The sequence below is a fragment of the Corythoichthys intestinalis genome, chromosome 13 (assembly GCF_030265065.1).
Source record: "Corythoichthys intestinalis isolate RoL2023-P3 chromosome 13, ASM3026506v1, whole genome shotgun sequence".
NCBI lineage: Eukaryota > Metazoa > Chordata > Actinopteri > Syngnathiformes > Syngnathidae > Corythoichthys > Corythoichthys intestinalis.
This window is the reverse complement of record NC_080407.1, coordinates 13,672,894-13,687,065: the sequence shown is the minus strand read 5'-3', so window position 1 is coordinate 13,687,065 and position 14,172 is coordinate 13,672,894. Positions and strand designations below refer to the sequence as shown.

The window sequence follows — 14,172 nt, the reverse complement described above, 5'->3', positions numbered from 1 at the left end:
CTAACATGCATTGCGGTGCTACGGATGTAAATAACAATCAAAATTCATGTTCCGTATTATTTCTTCAGTTACTGTTCCAGTTGTTTCATCAATTCCATGTTATGGTATTTGGTAACACTTTACAAAGTGGCGCCATAAGACTGCCGTTAGACAATCATACATTGCTAACCAAAAGTATTGGCGCCCCTGCAATTCTGTCAGATAATGCTCAGTTTCTCCCAGAAAATGAGTAACAGAGTAAAAGAGTAGTAATATCTTCATTTATTTTGCTTGCAATGAAAAAACACAAAAGAGACAAAACTCCAAAATGGGCCGGACAAAAGTATTGGCACCCTCAGCCTAATACTTGGTAGCACAACCTTTAGATAAAATAACTGCGAACAACCGCTTCCGGTATCCATCAATGAGTTTCTGACAATGCTCTGCCGGAATTCTAGAGCATTCTTCTTTGGCCAATTGCTCCAGGTCTATGAGATTTGAAGGATGCATTCTCCAAATAGCATTTTCAGATCTCTCCACAGGTGTTCTATGGGATTCAGTCTGGACTCATAGCCGGCCACTTTAGAAGTCTCCAGTGCTTTCTCTCAAACTGTTTTCTAGTGCTTTTTGAAGTGTTTTGTGTCATTGTCCTGCTGGAAGACCCATGACCTCTGAGGGAGACCCAGTTTTCTCACACTGGGTCCTCCATTATGCTCCAAAATCTGTTGGTAGTCTTCAGACTTCATAATGCCATGCACACGGTCAAGCAGTCCAGTGCCAGAAGCAGCAAAGCAACCCCAAAACATCAGGGAAACTCCGCCATGTTTGACTGGTAGGACCGTGTTCTTTACTTTGAAGGCCTCGGTTTTTTCCCCTGTAAACTCTGTTGATGCCTTTTCCCAAAAAAGCTTTACTTTGGTCTCATCTGACCTGAGAACATTCTTCCAAAATGTTTTTGGCTTTCTCATGTAAGTTTTGGAAAACTCCAGCCTGTTTTTTTTTATGTCTCTGGGTCAGAACTGGGGTCTTCCTGGGTATCCTACCAGAGAGTCCCTTTTCATTCAGACGCCGACGGACAGTATGGGTTGATACTGTTGCACCCTTGGACTGCAGGAAAGCCGTCCGCACAATATTTCATTGAAATCTCTCACCAATTTTTGTTTTCCGTCCACATCTAGGGAGGTTAGCCACAGTGCCATGGGCTTTACACTATTTGATGACACTGTGCACGGTCGACACTGGAACATTCAGGTCTTTGGAGATGGACTTGTAGCCTTGAGATTGCCCATGCTTCCTCACAATTTTGCTGCTCAAGTCCTCAGACAGTTTTTTGGTCTTCATTCTTTTCTCCATGCTCAATGTGGTACACACAAGGACACAGGACAGAGGTTGAGTCAACTTTAATCCATTTTAACTGGCTGCAAGTGTGATTTATTTATTGCCACCACTTGTTATGTGCCATAGGTAAGCAACAGGTGCTGTTAATTACACAAATTAGAGACGCATTACATGGTTTTTCAAAGGGTGCCAATACTTTTGTCCGGCCCATTTTTGGAGTTTTGTGAACAATTATTTATTTATTCCATTTTCTTTTATTTTTTTTCATTGCAAGCAAAATAAATCAAGATATTACTGCCAAAGCATTTGTAATTTCAATCATTTTCTGGGAGAAATCGAGCATTATCTGACAGTTTATTATCTGACATGCTTATAACATATCATTTAGTGTTATCCGGCAAAATATCTCACTTTTACATGGATGTAAAAGATCCAAGCTGGACATAAATGGTGTTAGTTCCATATTTCGCCGGGTGACACTTAATGACATCTATCATAAGCATTCAGTAATGCCAATGATTGTGTCATATCATAATTATGACGGTTTTATGACGCCGCTGTCAAATAAAGTGTTACCTATTCACCCGAATAAATCAACAAATAAGCCGCACTGGACTATACGCCGCAGGATTCAAAATTAAGGAAAAAAGTAGCGTATTATAGTCGAAAATTACAGGATACCCCCCCCCCCTTTTAAAACTAATGAAATGAAATGAAATGAAATTTTATTGTCATCATCATCGGTATCATTGACAATCATTGACAATTACAAAATGTGATATGATTTGCCCGAAGGAACCGAAGAAGAAGACAAAGGCGGACGGGATGAAGCATATGCTTATCAGTTTCCCGTCCCCCATACAACTAAAGACGCACATTCAGATATGGTACATACATCAGATGGCCACAAAACTGTACAATAACACAATCAACAATCTGGGTTTGGTAACTCAGCGTCCAGTCAAGCAGCTCGATTAATTTCAGGGCGTACAGGGTATGACATCTCTCTCCTCGACCACCTGCTTGAGTTTCTCGTTTTCAGCGCGAATTAATTGGAGCTCTCTGACGATTTCTTGATACTGGTTTTGAATCAAGCCAGTCAAGGAGACCTCCAACTTCTGTATGGAGGATTTTATTTCATCCAAGTCTCCAGGTTTCAAATTCTTTGGAGCCATACTGGGAGTCCAGCTTGCTGGCCCTGAGCGCTTATCAGTTCAGATAAGAGAGTGCTTCAGGAGCTCAGAGTGCGTTTGTACACGGTGAAGGCTGAGCAGCGAATGATTAATGTATACTCCTTCGAATGGAAAGTAATTGCTACCATGGCTTAGTCAGATACTGCTTAATTGTCTGCCATTGAAAGCGCAATTAAATATATTCGCTGCCAATTCTCCCACTTTCAATGGATTGGACGTCTACTAATGACTAACTCATTTAAATTAGCAGTAAAAGGATAAATGGACACCACACCATTGGACGTCTATATCAACCCTAAACTCAAATTAGGGGTGCACGATATCAAATTTTTTAAACCGATACCGATAACTTCCTGCTCCTTAAGGCCGATACCGATACGATAACCGATAATATATGTATATATATGGCCGAAAACACTCAGGTGACTTGAAGTTCCGCTCTGAGACCCCCAATTTAGCCAACTTTCAAAAATTGTCCGATATGCATGTGTGATACATCATTGGAAAGCTTAAAATATCAATTTTCTAGGGGAATACAAATTTTGAACAGTAGGGCATTTTTTAAAATGTTTTTTAAACAGCAAAACCCCATCTGGAGGTGAGAGCACGCGAGAGCAGAATTACAGACGCCATGACTTTAACGCGATATTATCGAGTGCTTACCTTGTTTTGATCCAAAAACTCAATGTAGAGTGTATCAACCGGAATTTTCATGAGGACATGAACATTATTATAATGAACAAACCAAAGACAAGAACAGTTTTGACTTCAAATAAAGTGCCCATATTATTTTTTTTCAAATAAATATAATTTGAGTCAATCACAATCAATCAGTCAGTATCATTGACGATGTGTTCCCCTGAACAATGAGCACTGATCTAAAACAAACATAAACCCAACAGGTATTGTGCTATGTCAGCAGATAAAACATTTGGTGCAACAGGAAAGGAGACTTTTGTCGTCTTGGGCCATGAAACAACTTTCTTAACCTGGCAATTATACTGCAGAACAGCAAGCCTGTCAATAATCAAAAGGCCTCTCAAGAACTTGTAAACATAACATTTTAAATGCAAATATTTGCTAATTGTCATAGTAAGGTTTATAACTCAGTGAAGGTCAAATACGGCCTCTAGAACAGAACAAAACAAAAACAAACGCACACATCGTGCCAAAAATATTATTAATGGGGCCGATAACATATTGTTATCGGATCTATTGGGATGATGTCATAATTCCTATTATCGGACCGATAATTATCGTGCACCTCTACCTCAAATGCAAGCAATTGACTAGCGCCACCTAACGGCCCGGCATGCAAATCCCAGCTGTCATTTTGTTGTTTTTCTGAGACAAATATTTTTCTGTTCTTATTTCTGGGTTAACATCATCTTTGGTTTGTGTCATTTACAGCCACCAGCGTCAACCTTCTCCGGGAGCAAACGACCCCGCCTCGGCCGTGTCACTATCACCAGCGGGCAGATGCGCCAAGGCTTGGGATTTGACACGGATGAGAGTGGGGTGCGATGAGCTGAGACGCCGAGATTTGAATTTGGATCCCAGCTTATCAGTGGCATCGGGACGGCATTTTTATCAAAGCGTCACCTGTTGGATTTGTCACACCACTTCTGATAGCATCGCGCAATCTTTTCACGCCGTCGACACAAAGTTACAAGACAAAAAAAGCAATTTTCGGCGTGGAGGAGCACACACGCACAAGGGCGTCTGCGGAGGAAGCCCTCTGGTGAAATCACTCGAGCGTTCTCCAAAAGCTTTTGCACTAACAGCACACCCCCTCAAAAAAATAAAGCTCCATAGGAGGTGTGCTTGCCAAAAAAGAAAAGGAAAGAAAAAAAGGCAACCTGCCCCAATTACATGGCATCAGCGCGCTAACAGACTGCAGGCGGCAAACAAAAACAAAAGACGAGTTTGAGAAACTGCGCACGCAAAACGGTTGGCTGTAGATTCGTGGTGATGATGACAATGATGATACAAAGACTGATATCTTTGTTAAATAGATACGTAAAAAATTAATACACGCAAAAATATGAAAATACCAAATACAGTAGTATGAAAAAGTATCTGAACCTTTTGGAATTTCCCACATTTCTCTATAAAATCACCATCAAATGTGATCTGATCTTTTGTCAAAATCACACAGATGAAAAAACAGTCTGCTTTAACTAAAACACCCAAACATTTATAAGTTTTCATTTTTAATGAGGATAGCATGCCAATAATGACAATAGGGAAAAAATGAGTAAGTGAACCCTATGCTTAAAGAGACTCAAAGAGCAATTGAAACCAATTTTTACCAAACAATTTAAGCCAGGTGTGTGCCCAATCACTGATGAGTGGTTTAAAGCTGCCCTGCCCACTATAAAACACACACCTGGTAAGAAATGTCTTGATGAGAAGCATTGTCTGATGTGCGTCATGGCTCAGTCAAAAGAGCTGTCTGAAGACCTGCGATCAAGGATTGTTGATTTGTATACAGCTAGGAAAGGATACAGAACCGTCTCTAAAAGTCTGGATGTTCTTCAATCGACACTCAGAGTAGTAGTATACAAATAGAGAGAGTTTGGTATTGTTGCTTCTCTCCCAAGGAGTGGCCGTCCACCAAAGATGACACCAAGAGTTCAGCGCAGGATACTCAGAGAGGTACAAAAAAAGAACCCTAGAGTGTCTGCTAAAGACTTACAGAATTCACTGGCACAGTCCAATATCTCTGTGCACACATCAACTTTCTATAAAACTATAGTTTTCATGGGAGGACTCCACGGAGGAAGCCACTGATGTCTAAATAAAAACATTGTTGCTCATTTAATGTTTGCAAAAAGGCACTTAGGACACTCCACAGGTTTTGGCAAAATATTTTGTGGACTGATGAAACCAAAGTTGAATTGTTTCGGAGTGAGACACAACGTCATGTGTGGAGGAAAAATGGAACAGTTCACCAACATTAACACCTCATCCCCATCGTGAAGCATGGTGGAGGGAGCATCATGATTTGGGGCTGTTTTGCTACCTCAGGGCCTGGACAACTTGCAATCATTAATCGAAGAATGAATTCAAAAGTTTATCAGGATGTTTTGCAGGAAAACCTGAGGCTGTCTGTCAGACGGTTGAAGCTAAAAAGAGGATGGATGCTACAACAAGACAATGATCCAAAACACAGAAATAAATCAACTTCAGAATACTTTCAGAAGAAAAAAATACTCTTTCTGGAGTGGCAAAGTCAAAGTCCAGACGTGAACCCCATTGAGATGTTGTGGCATGACCTAAAGACAGTGATTCATGCCAAACATCCCGGGAATCTGACTGAACTACAGCAATTTTTTTTTTTTCAAAATATTAAATGTGATGGTTCACTTACTTATTTCTCCCCCCTTCTGTCATTTTTTTTTGCATAATATCCTCATTAAAATATGAAAACCTATAAATGTTTGGGTGGTTTTAGTTAAAGCAGACACTGTTTTTTCATCTGTGTGATTTTGACAAAGATCACATTTGATGGTGATTTTATGCAGAAATGTTAGAAATTCCAAAAGGCTCAGATACTTGTTCATACCAGTGTAATATATTTAAAAAAATATGAACTTAAAAATAAATGCTGTCCCATACATATGAAAATTAAAAAACAAGTGGACTTTTACAATCGGAGGCCCAAAACGCCCCCGCTGACCTCCCTCAGGGTTAGATAGCGAAAAACGCTCGCACGTGAAGGACGCGCGTGACTCAGCTGAGATGGGAAAGGGCACAGAGGGAGGCGGTGCAGGGTTGGGGGTGGATGTAATGAAACAGGAAGTAGCAAGGATGATGAGTCAAGGTGCATCTTGTAAATCACGCTTAATGACGACGCGGGGCCTTCAACACGCCGCCACGCCACCCACCTGTTCACTTGCGAAAAAGCCAACTCGTCGGCCCGGAGTATATTGACAAATAACAACATTAAAAACTAGATTTTGATTCATTTAGCTGCCAATTTCATCAGAAAACTGCTCAGGCCTGAATGAACTGCACTCCAGGCTATTGAAGTCCATCGGCTAGATGTAACCAAACAAGAAACGTGAGCTAAAATCAATTTCACAATCAATTCATCATTCACATTAGCGAGAATGCTTGCACTCGGGAAGAAGAATGACAGGTGGTCCGTTTTTCAAAAATAAATAACGCCGAAGAAGAAGGAAAGGCCTGCCAGACTGCCTGTAAAATGGCCGTCCGCGGGAAAATAATTGCTTTGCCTGATAACAAGCGTGAACGAATGGAAACAAAAGCCACTGAGGCCAAAAGGGAGAAGAAAGGTAGGACGTTGGAAGGACATCCGAGGAACGACAGATGCACAAAAAGCTGCTAAGTGCGCGGTTGAAGCCCACCGGGGGGTCGGGATGCTTAGTCAGGAGCTCTAGTGTCTCCCTGTTGAGTCAGGGAGGAAGTAAATCCTTTCAAAATATACTGCGCCAGTACAAATAAACCCCAATTTTTGAATGTCTGATTAGACGTCTGAGGCTGGGAGCATACTAAAAAAAAAAAAAACGTGTAACCCATATGACGGCTACCACTGAGTGATCACGTTTCACTGCTATTGACGGCAGTAGACGTCCAATCCAATTGGACTGGGAGGGCTAACAGCAAACCTGTTTGGCCTGACTTCTTCAAGTTTATGATCCAGGGCTTAAAGTGCGTCTGACACCAAAAAGTATGTTTACTTCATATTTCACGCTGATTTTGCAGATTAATTCATTTATTTTTCGCATCACGCCAGCCAAACAGCTGCAGGCTTTTGTTGCTGCACCAGGAGAGCCGTGTGAGTCTTTTTCGGTTACAAAAGGTCGGCGCAATTTAAAATACCCGATTTCCTGTTGGGTTTGGAATATGGGTGCATGAGACTTTTTGGAACAGTTTTGGAGAAGGTACCGACTCCCCAAATTTCATGGCTCTACATTGAAAAAAAAAAAAACAATAGGACATACCTTTTTTAAAATTCTTTCTGTGGTCACTATTTGGCGCTAGGGTTGTTCCGATCATGTTTTTCTGCTCCCGATCCGATCCCGATCGTTTTAGTTTGAGTATCTTCCGATCCCGATATTTCACGATCCGATCGCTTTTTTTTTTTTTTTTTGCTCCCGATTCAAATCCAATCATTCCTGATAATTTTTCCCCGATCATATACATTTTTGGCAATGCATTAAGAAAAAAATGAATAAAACATGACGAAACGAATATATACATTCAACATACAGTACATAAGTACTGTATTTGTTTATTATGACAATAAATCCTCAAGATGGCATTTACATTATTAATATTCTTTCTGTGAGAGGGACCCACAGATAGAAAGACTTGTAATTCTTAAAGGATAAATGTGACTTTGTATATTGTGACTAAATATTGCCATCTAGTGTATTTGTTGAGCTTTCATTAAATGATATTGTAGCCATTTAACTGTTCTGCCCAAATGCATGATGGGAAGTGCAACCATGACTGTGCGTATTGGCACCAATTGATATATCTTGTCTGTGTTGGGATATAACAACACACACACACATATATATATATATATATATATATATATATATATATATATATATTAAGAAAATGATCAACTACTACCTTTCTTCCCCACAGTGCTTTCCCACTATATTTCTAAATGTTGAGAGATGGATTTCAAGGTTATAGCCGATTAAAAAAGGCTCCAAAGACTGCCAAAATTTACTCTACTCATATTACGCTGCCTTTTAGCTCTATATATAAGTAAATTGGCGCCATTATAGATTGAACGCGAAACGCGTGAGTGGGTCGTGCAGCGCATGCGTTAATTGCGTTAAATACTTTAACGTGATTAATTTTTTTTTTAATTCATTACGGCCGTTAACGCGATAAATTTGATAGCCCTACTTTAAGCCAAAACTAAAGACTCCGGATGAGTATAAGACATTTTGTCTGTAACGTTAAATACAATTAGAAAACAATTTAATTAAAAAACATATATATATTAAAAAAAGGCATGTCCGATATTTTTTTGACGATTCCGATACTTTGAAAATGACGTGATCAGAGCCATCCCTAGTTGGCGCTTTAGGTTTGATGCAAATGACCCCTGCAGGGGAAGTTTGTCACAGATATGTTGTATATTTGCCTTGTTATGACTGTTCAAAATTTGTGGTAAGACAAAATGACTACCGTCTTTTCACTTTCCTTTTTGGACCCGTCTGCTTCAACGAAACCTCAATATTTTTCATCAGGCACCTGAACACATGTCTTAAGGCTCCCCTGATGATGGTTTGAGGACAATTGTAAAAAGGGCTTTTCCTGTTCCAAGCAGGGGGTGCCAGGCCTAATGGGTAATATTTTAATGATGCCGTGTTCAGGCTGTGATAGCTCACATGCACGCCAGATATGAAAAAGATTGCACCTTGTATCAGGAAGTTATTAGTCATTTACTGAATTGGCATGTTGCCAAAAAAAAACGCCCCAATTTGGTACCCTGCCCAGGTCAGCGCCGTGACTGAAAACCCACCTATTCAATGACTTAACATCTCATATGTCTCATGAAAAGTCTGAGCAATTTTGAGGAGGGTTCAACTAACTGCTTCGGCGCAATGATTTCAACACTGTTTATCGACTAAAATTGCAAGTTTTTTAACATTCGATCCAAAATACCCGATTTCCTCTTGGATTTGGAATATGGGTGCAAGAGACTTTTTGGAGCACAATGTATCGACTCCCCAAATTTCATCCCTCTATGCTGAAAAAACCTAAATGGAGAGGCCTTTTTGAAAATTTCAAGGAGGCGCCATTGAGCCATTTTGTTAAACTTTTTCGCAACGCAGCAAAATTATCAATATTTACACAAAGCCAAATGTATGTGCAAATTTTGGTGAGTTTTCCAGCACGTTCAGGCCATCTTATTGGCAATTTTGAGACAAAATGCTGAGGGTCTTTTCACTTTCCTGTTTGGACACCGCCGCTTCAACGAAAACTCAATATTTTTCATCAGATACCTGAACGCCTGTCTTATGGCTCTCCTGATACAGGTTTGAGGTCAATTGATTACTTTCCTGAGGAGGAGGCCGTTCACCGCGGATATTGGTCAAAACAAGCCCTACTACTGTGGGACCATTGGACTTACGAGGGAGTAAACATCCTATTTTGTATTATGTCAAATACTGGGATCATTGCACACGTTTTAATACAGAGGTGGCTTGTATTTTGTGGATGAGTGTCCACTGACAATGCCACTCAGCCGACGGCCGACGACTTGTTTGCACACACCCCTCTATACTCGACTTATTGCCCTCTGCGTGTGTCCGGTGTTCTGTCACATTTTCCACCCCATCAGAAATTGCAACTTGGTGTTAAAAATGGCCGCGAATACAGCGATTACAAATTAAACACTACAAACTCTCTTTAAATAAAGGAATATTTACTTACATTTGATCATGGACGGACATTGTTTTCCGAAATTTCCAGGTTCGCGGTGAATAAGTAACAGGCACACTTTTGCAAAATAGACAATGTTTATTGATTAGAAAATGCAGAATAAATGAGATTTATTGATTACAATCCCACAAGAGCAAGCAAACAAGTATCAACAAATGTCAACGATGACGCTAGATTTGAGTTTGTCAACCCCAGAATCCCCGCGTTACCGTTACAGCAAAACGAAATGTCCCTTAGCAATGAAAATCGCTTACCATGACAAATGAGCGGGGACCCAACACACTCCGGTAAGTCAACGAAGGAACAAAGCCAGGCGATCCGTACGTGAACCGCTGGCGGACTTCCTTTGCCGCCTTACCGGAGTGTGTTGGTTCCCCGCTCATTTGTCACAGTAAGCGATTTTCATTGCTAAGGGACATTTCATTTTGCTGTAATGGTAACGCGGGGATTCTGGGGTTGACAAACTCAAATCTAGAGTCATCGTTGACATTTGTTGATACTTGTTAGCTTACTCTTGTGGGATTGTAATCAATAAATCTAATTTATTCTGCATTTTCTAACCAATAAACATTGTCTATTTTGCAAAAGTGTGCCTGTTACTGATTCACCGCGAACCTGGAAATTTCGGAAAACAGACATGTAGAAAAGTTCTTCTCAGACACATCCTGCCTTGTTAGGTGGCACACAACAACTGCATGCCGCTCTCACTGTTTACGTATTCGCCGTGTTTTTAAGCATTGATTTACGCCGTATTCGGTTTGACCATGTGGCAGCTACGCACGGTTTGTCCGGCGGTCATTTTCTAGCTGCTTCCCCGGCAAACGACCTTTCCTGCCCGCAGCAGGGGAACGTGTCTGACGACCTCTAACTTGCTCGCCGCCGGGCGGGGTTGCCATCGGCGAACACAATCGACAATCCCGCCGCCGGGTGACATGATCCAAGGTAGTTTTGAGTGATTTTTTGCTTCGAAAACCGAAAATAGACTTTAACATCACTCTGTTCGGGTTAGCATGTCGGCTAGCTGTCACGCCTCCTGGTTTGTTGACGTTCTCCGAAGTCAGGGCAGGGAAATGACAAAAGCCGGACTAACTCCGGTGGCATAAAATATAGTTTGGGAGGTGCAAGAAGTCGACAGTTTTGACCATTATGGATTCATTTTGCCATGTCGTACTGAATAAATGCATTTTTAATATTTCATATTCTATTTAGCACAAGACTGTTATTTGTCATGACCATACCATTTATTTCGCAACTGGGGAAAAATACTTCGATAAAAAGAATATCCTGTAAAAATATTGGAGTAGAGATACTAAAACAATGGCATTTTGTGGCTCTCTTCGTCGCATTTTCCTCGTTCTGAATAATTCCCCCTCAATGGCCTGAAGTATAAATCAGATGAAACCATGACCATGCCGACGTCATCATCCTGTTGGGGACGCTAGAGGCCTATAATGGTAGGCGTGGAAAAACGGCAGATTAAAAGACTAATTTGTCGTCATCTGCGCTTTGACAAATTGTTGTATAGTCAAATCGTCTCAAAATATGATCCTAATTCACATCATAATGCTTTTTAAGACTTTTTTTTATCCAGTCGTAGGCACTTTAACTAACCCCAAACATAGACTTTATACTATATTGACGGGACATGGGGCGTGGAGCTGATTAATAGGGGGCCTCCGTCAAAGCTGACCAAGTGGAAACACAGAGAAAGAGCTTTTTACATTGTAAAGTCTTGTGACTAAATGCTTAAATTCCTGAATTCTTTATAGATATGGACGTAAAACAGTCTCGTATCTTTGTTAAAAGAGCAAAGAACCAGGCAATTAGCATTTATTTTACGTAAATATGTGAAATCTTCTGCTCGTCTTTAAGCCACTGTGGCGCAGTTAGCATTTATTTTACGTAAATATTGAGAATTATGACGCCATTGCCGCAGCGGTTCCCACTCTACCATTGATTTCTTTAACAACCTTTCAAAATGCATGCATGGTACAAAAAAAATATATATAATAATTACCTTGAATCTTCGAACAAACTGAGACAATCCTTCCTGTTTGTATGCGGTACAGCTTTCGTGCTTTTTCAACCTAAATCCGGCGTTGGATCGCTGCATGTGTTTGAGAATAACTGCGACCGACTCAAAAGGAGTATGGTACGGCCCCCTTCTTAAAGGCGTGGCACAGTGTCTGGGGAATGTGTCCTTCCAATATCATTATGAAGTCCACAGTATGCCCCAAATCAGTTGATCATGCCTGTCCAGTCATTTTATGCAGTCATTACAACCACATTAGCGTAAATTGTGGAGTCTCTGTGTTTGGGAAGATGATGAATAGCTCATTTTTCATTGAGCAGTTCAGCAGCAGATTAATATTTGATGGCTCGCGCTAAAAAAGATGAATCGCGCGCATATTTCACACGCTTTCAACTACATACCTAACTCGTTGGCTGCCATTGACGGTGATAGTTATCCATCACCGTCAATGGCATTGAATGGTTTACTATAGATCAGTGTTTTTCAACTAATGTGCCGCGGAACACTACTGTACCGTGGCGTAGTGCCTGGTGTGCCGTGGAAAATCATCCACTTTCACCTAATTGATGTTAAAATGTTTTTTGGACAGTGAATCTGCAAACGCACAAATTCCGATGTGTGCGCTGTCCAATAGTCCTTGTCAGTAGGTGTCAATAGGTTGCAAATTATTTTGTCTAGAGCTGCGGAAGAGGTCAGAGTGACACTGGGGCAAACTAGCCGTAGCGGCTAGTGGCGGCGGCCAGCTAGCTCGCAGCGGCCAGATAGCTAGCGACGTCAGTCGGCTAGTGGCGGGGGACAGCTTGCGCCGCCGCCGGCCGGCTAACTAGTGGTGGCCAGCTAGTAGTGTCTAGCTAGCTGTCTAGATAGCTCGCATCGGCCAGATGGCCCGCAGCGGCCAGATAGCTCGCAGCGGTCAGATAGCTAGCGACGCCCGCCGGCTAGTGGCGGCAGACAGCTTGCGCCGGTGGCGGCCAGGTAGTAGTGTCTAGCTAGCGGCACCAGGTAGTGGCTAGCTAGGCAACTCCCTAGTGGCGGCTAGCGGCTGTGGCCAGCTAGCTAGTAGTGGCGGCAGCTGCCAGATAGCTCGCGGCGGCCGGGTGGCTCGCAGCGGCCAGGTGGCTCGCAGCGGCCAGGTAACTCGCAGCGGCCAGGTAACTCGCAGCGGCCAGATAGCTCGCAGCGGCCAGATAGCTAGCGACGCCAGCCGGCTAGTGGCGGCGGCCAGCTTGCGCCGGCGGCCAGCTTGCACCGGCAGCGGCCGGCTAACTAGTGGCAGCTAGCGGCGATGGTCAGCTAGTAGTGTCCAGCTAGCGGCCACGGGTAGTGGCTAGGTAGGCAGCTACCTAGTGGCGGCTAGCGGCTGTGGCCAGCTAGCTAGTAGTGGCAGTAGCGGCCAGCTAGCTAGCGGCCAGCTAGCAGCCCCGGGTAGTGGCTAGCTAGGCAGCTAGCTTGTGTTGGCTAGCGGCTGTGGCCAGCTAGCTAATAGTGGTGGCGGCAGTCAGCTAGCTAGTGGCAGCAGCCGAATAGTAGTGTCCAGCAGGCAGCGGTCAGTTAGCTAGAGGCGGCCAGCTAGCTTGCAGCGGTCAGTTAGCAAAAGGCGGCCATCTGGCTTGCTGCGGTCAGTTAGCTAGAGGCAGCCAGCTAGCTTGCAGCGGCCTGATAGCTAGCCGTTTCAGCTGGCTAACTTGTAGCAGCTAGTGGCGGCGGCTGGCTAGTAGTGTCCAGCTAGCAGCCTCGGGTAGTGGCTAGCTAAGCAGCTAGCTAGTGGCGACTAGCGGCTGTGGCCAACTACCTAGTAGTGGCGGCGGTGTCCAGCTAGCTAGTGGCAGCGGCCGGCTAGTAGTGTCTAAAGCAGCGGCCAGCCAGCTAGTGGCAGCTCGCGGCACCAGACGGTTAGTAGTGTCCAGCGAGCGGCCCTGGGTAGCAGCTAGCTAGCAGCGGTTTATGGCTTGCTAGCAGCAGCGGCCGGCTAGTAGTGTCCAGCTAGCAGCTAGTCCTTGCTAATATAGTTGACATTCATTTTGAGATTTTTTTGATAGTGGAGTGCCTTGGGGGTTTTTTTTAATGAAAAAAGTGTGCCGTGGCTCAAAAATGGTTGAAAAACACTGCTACAGATTATGACTAGAAATACTACCTTCTGTTATTAGAATTAGCATATTCACCCCCATCCACTCCCTACCCGTGTGTAAA

At 42.8% G+C, this 14,172-nt stretch overlaps 1 protein-coding gene across 3 annotated transcripts in view; it reads right to left on the bottom strand.

Annotated features, from left to right (window-relative positions):
• Positions 1 to 14,172, bottom strand: part of anks1b (ankyrin repeat and sterile alpha motif domain containing 1B) — a 148,851-nt gene that overhangs the window by 133,155 nt on the left and 1,524 nt on the right. The window lies entirely within an intron of this gene.